At 35.8% G+C, this 5176-nt stretch overlaps 2 protein-coding genes across 2 annotated transcripts in view; both read right to left on the bottom strand.

Moving 5' to 3' along the window:
- The window catches only part of LOC107724338 (engulfment and cell motility 1 (ced-12 homolog, C. elegans)), a 115953-nt gene that overhangs the window by 103197 nt on the left and 7580 nt on the right, over positions 1-5176 (bottom strand). The gene's annotated exons all lie outside the window — the stretch shown is intronic.
- Positions 1070-5176, bottom strand: part of LOC107724340 (retinitis pigmentosa 9 protein homolog) — a 19937-nt gene continuing 15830 nt past the window's right edge. The window contains exon 7 of the transcript XR_001638019.1: positions 1070-1081. The gene's annotated coding sequence lies outside the window, so the exon portion shown is untranslated. The remainder of the gene's footprint in view (positions 1082-5176) is intronic.

The raw sequence follows: 5176 nt of genomic DNA, 5'->3' as shown, positions 1-5176 counted from the left end.
ACGCCTTTGTCTCTTTGTTTATTTTGAATATGCGCCCTCTAGCGGTGAAAAATTACATATTGTGCCTTTAAATAACTTGTTCTTATTCTTTTAAGAGTCATTGTTACTGATAAGAATTATTGTTTAATATATACCGTGAAAACCGTGAAACCGTGATATTTTCTGAGATGATTATCATACCGTGAAAATCTCATACCGTTACAACCCTAGATTGCATAATTCCTTAGATAAATAAAAGCTCTTTGTTTCATTGAATTACAGACCACAGTGGAATAGCGATTTAAAATATTACCACAGAAATCACCCCCCAAAGCTAATGAAAATTCAATGTTTATCAAAAAAAAGTTCTTCCATCTGTAAAACACTCTGCAAATGTAACTGCATTTATACTGTAATGTGCACTCATCACTTTCTGCAGTGATACTGCTTCATTTGTTTACACAGAGACACCCGCTGTTTACTGCTGCACATTCACCATCACACTGTAAAAAAGATTCTCATCATCTCTGATATGCACTCCAACAGTGAATAAAATTCCTTGCTAGCACATTACAGTCTCCTAGATCTTTATCCACAAAAGTTTTTAAAGTCAAAACCAGACAGCGATGACAAATTCAGTCCCACTGTATGTGTCTATACCCTCCTCAAATTGCAACCAAATACAGCCTGATGCTGTCACAAAAGGCACAGCCTGTGTCTTTTGTGACAGTATCAGGCTGCATTTGGTTCTGGTGAAACACAAATCTTTCTGATGAATCATCCGTCTTTAAATGAAACCTTGTGAAGGATAAAAGAGCAACGTACTGTCTATCCGCTGGATTCATATAGCGCATGTCCGACACACCCAGCACAAACATCTCTAGTGAGGCTTGATGTAATTAGTCTTAATGATGCTCATCAACAGGAAGAAAGCCAAAATGGGGGTGCAGTGTTTTCCTCTTTATGCAAACAAACATTCTTGGAAAGGCATGCGACGCTGTTAGACCTCACTGAACCTGAGAGAGAACGAGACAGACGCAAAGACAAAGAAACCTAAAGCTTTCATGACAGCAGTGCTCCTAGCATCCTGTCCAGACTTTCACTTCCTCTTCCTCATGTCCTACATTTACATGCATGAATTTTCGGATTCATCCAAGGCAGAGTATATAAATGGTCAATGAAACATAGAAATGTACTCTATGTTTTTATGTTGGTTTCTTTTGGTTTTGATAGCTTTTACAACTTTAAAAAAAAAAAATTTAATTGAATGACTCTTAATCTTAAAATCTTAAAAAATCCTGTTAATCAATCGGATGCAAGCACAATAAACTTCTGGTATAAAAAAAAAAAAAAAAAAAGTAATTCTTTGTTTTAAATTTATGAATACTTAATAGTAATATTTATTCATATTTAATTTATAATAATAATTTAACATAATATTTAATTTAATTTTTTTATTAAGTTCAATTAAAGGGTTAGTTCACCCAAAAATTAAAATTAGCCCATGTTTTACTCACCCTCAAGGCATCCTAGGTGTATATGACTTTCTTCTTTCAGACGAATCCAATCGGAGTTATATAAAAAATTGGCCTTGCTCTTCCAAGCATTATAATGGCATAGTGGCGGGTGTTTTTGTTCAACGATACGTATCACGATACAGGGGTTACGATACGGTATGTTTACATACATTGCAATACTGTAAGCAAGGCGATATATTGGGATATTTCTTATTTTAGGAATAGGATATATTTTTAGAAAAGCTGTAATTAAGAACACACCACCATATGCAAACCTTAGCAATAAATGAATGAATGAATGAATGATGCATTTATATAGCGCTTTATTGTGTATTGTTGTACACCCAAAGCGCTTTACAATCATGTGGGGGGGGGGTCTCTCCTCAACCATAAATAAATACAATTTAAAAAAATAAATAATTTTAACTAGAACACAGTGGGATCTGCATTTGCAATAATCAGTCCCTGTAACATTCAATGTTATTGAACCACTTTTTGTGCAGTATGAGTAAAGGGGGAAAATTAAAGTGCTTGCAGGATCTTTTAGTTAAATGTATAATACGTATAAAAGGTATTTTATAAAAAGACCATATATATTTTTAGACCCTGCTTTAAAGGTTCACAGTTTAAGTTTACAATTGTAACATACAATGTCATAACATTTTGATCTGAACAAAAGAATTACATCTGCTTAATATCAATGAAAAATAAAGTGCATGCAGGATTCCTAAAGAAAACAAAACAATTGTAAAACAATAAAATAAATACAGATGTTGAACATTCTCAGAACCTTTCCACTTGGATTTCTCAGGTTTTTCAGTTTGTATTTATGTTCTGCGTTTTTTTAAATATCGATATTCCGTTTTTGAGAATCGATACAGTATCGCCAAACAAAATATTGCGATACTCACGTGTATCGATATTTTCTTACACCCCTAGTCATATAAAGCGCATCCATCCCTATTAAAACGTGCCTCACATGGCTCCGGGGGTTGAATAAAGGCCTCCTGTAGCGAATCAATGAGTTTTTGTAAAAAAAAATATCCATATTTAAAATGATGTAAACATTTCTTTCACTTCGGCTAACTGTCATACGCGCGTTCACGAGAGACTGCCTTTCCGGTGGATGACGTAGGACGTAGGCATAGCGCATGCGCGTGTGAGTGACGCGAAAACCAACGTTTGTTTACCGGAGCAAAGGAAGCAAAGTTTCCTTTCTTTCGCAAAGGAAAACCAGTCTCCTCTTGGCTTATATCAAAATCCTCCTACATTTTTCTTTACAAATCCTCATTTTGTACTTCTAATTCGTGACCGGCGTTTTATTTTGCTGTCTCTCCATCACACTTCCGCATTTGTCACTAAAGTCGAGCGCGGGCCATCAGCAGAAAAAGAAAATAAATAAAACGGTAAACAGCCAAAGGGCGTAACTTAGAATGGGAGATTATAATGGTTCTACTGTATTTTGCCGCTCGCGTCCGGTGTAGACACGGTGTTTAATGTCGTTGGTGAGGAGGAAAGCCTGTGTGTGTCCTATGCCTTAGCGGACAGCAAGAAACCCACAAAAAATTAATAAATAAAACAGAGAGAGAATAATAATGTTATTCTCTCTATGCTATTTTTCAATGTTTCAAGTGATGCAGGTGTTTTTTTCCCTGTAGGTTTTTTAAATTAAAAAAGCATAAATTTTTCGTAATGTTTAGTGAAATTATTTGGTAGTCTGAGGTGGAATGGAGATTCGGGAAAGGAGGGGGGTCAGATTTTTTTTATAGGTTTAAAGGGGGGCGGGACCAAAAAAGTTTGAGAACCACTGGTTTAAAGTTAACAGACAGTGTTTAAAAAGTGCAGTGCACATGTTTACATATGTTTATTACAGTGACTTTGAATTACCTAAAGTAGTGTGGTAATGCAACAGATTTGTTTTTATATTTCTACTTTAGTTTGTGTGATTTGTTACTGACTTTCATATTAATGTTTACACCAGGCTTATTTAAACATAATTATCATGCTTACAATGTTGGAAGTTCAACAAATCAGTCAATGTACTGTGATTGTAGTTGTTAAATAAAAATGTCATTCATATCAATTCATGCATCACCTAATTTCATCGTAACATATAGGCCTGGCCTACAGAAAAGAATATGTATGTTTAATCTATCTAATAGTGTGTTGGTCATACTATACAATGATTTATAGCTTGTCTTTGTTGAATAATACAGAACATAAAGGTCTTTAAAAAATAATTGCATATTAAATCACAATCGCAATATTGGTAAAAAATAAATAAAAATAATCGCAATTAGATTATTTTCCAAAATCGTTCAGCCCTACCAATCACTGACGCGTGCACTACACTGACATCCTACATCATCCGCTGGAACGACTTCCGCCTACGACAGTTAGCAGAAGTGAAAGAAAGGCGTTTATAACATTTTAAATATGGATATTTTTCTTACAAAAACACATCGATTTGCTACAGGAGGCATTTATTCACCCCCCGGAGCCATGTGAGGCACGTTTTAATATGAATGGATGCGCTTTATTTGACTTCTTTTGGACGGCTGAACAAAAGTAGTGGTTGAACAGATCGTAGTTGATCCATGATCTGTACGTGCCACGCCCCACGGTTCGGCACGCATGTGATCTGCGGATTAATTGCAAAATGTAACCATAATAGAAAAGTGCGCAACAAAATGATAAACTTTCACTCTATCACAGCCGCACAAACATGAAGCGCGCACATGCAGAGAGGTGCGTTTGACTGCGCGCAAACACCTAACTGAACCATCTTTCGTATCTCATTCACTCCTTGCCTTTGAACAGACGCATATACACATAAAATTATGACAAAATACCGATCTCGACAATCATTGTGGCAAATGCAGTCTGTTGTGTCTTAAGTGAACGAGAACAGCGGAGAAAGAAATCGAATGTGTATCATTATATTGGACCCGTGCATCAGGTCTTAAAGGGGCAGCAGCCTAATAATACCTGCTGCTGTCATTATGCTCATCAAACCACAAAACACGTTTTTGACAAAGATGAATCTATTTTTTTATTTATACAGTGAACACTATGCAGTTTTATTTTACACTTAATTATTAAATTTCTGTATCTGAATACTACCGACCTTATTTGTAACATTGTTCTGTTGTATTTATCTATACTTGTAATTTGTGTAGCCTATTTGTTCTTATTTTTACTGGCTGTTCACTTGTCTCTGTAATAATGTTTGAACTTTCTTAGGCTAAGAGTTTTTGCTGAGGTATCGTACTTATGGAAAGCAAAGTTACATAGATTTTTTTTTCTTGCCGATCCGAAAAACGATCCAATCCGTGGCTCAAAAACCGTAATATGGTCCGAACCGTGAGATTTGTGATCCATTGAATCACTAAACAAAAGCACCTGCCCATGCCAATTATAAAGCTTGGAAGAGCAAGGAAAATTGCTAATATAACTCCGAATGGATTCATCTGAAATAAGAAAGTCATAGCCTACACCTGCCTTGAGGGTAGACCTGGGCGATAAAACGGTATCAATATTTATCGACGGTACACCTTCTTCGATAACGATATAAAAAATGCTCGATAAAGTGAACGATATAGGCACGTGCTATGAGTGACGCAGACAGCACACACAAATACGAACATGAGTGCTGTGCCTGCCTGTGATGAGGAGATTGT

This window comes from Sinocyclocheilus rhinocerous, unplaced genomic scaffold, assembly GCF_001515625.1.
Source record: "Sinocyclocheilus rhinocerous isolate Xijiao unplaced genomic scaffold, SAMN03320098_v1.1 scaffold574, whole genome shotgun sequence".
Lineage (NCBI taxonomy): Eukaryota > Metazoa > Chordata > Actinopteri > Cypriniformes > Cyprinidae > Sinocyclocheilus > Sinocyclocheilus rhinocerous.
Note: the sequence above shows the minus strand (reverse complement) of the source record. Positions and strands in the feature narration are given on the sequence as shown.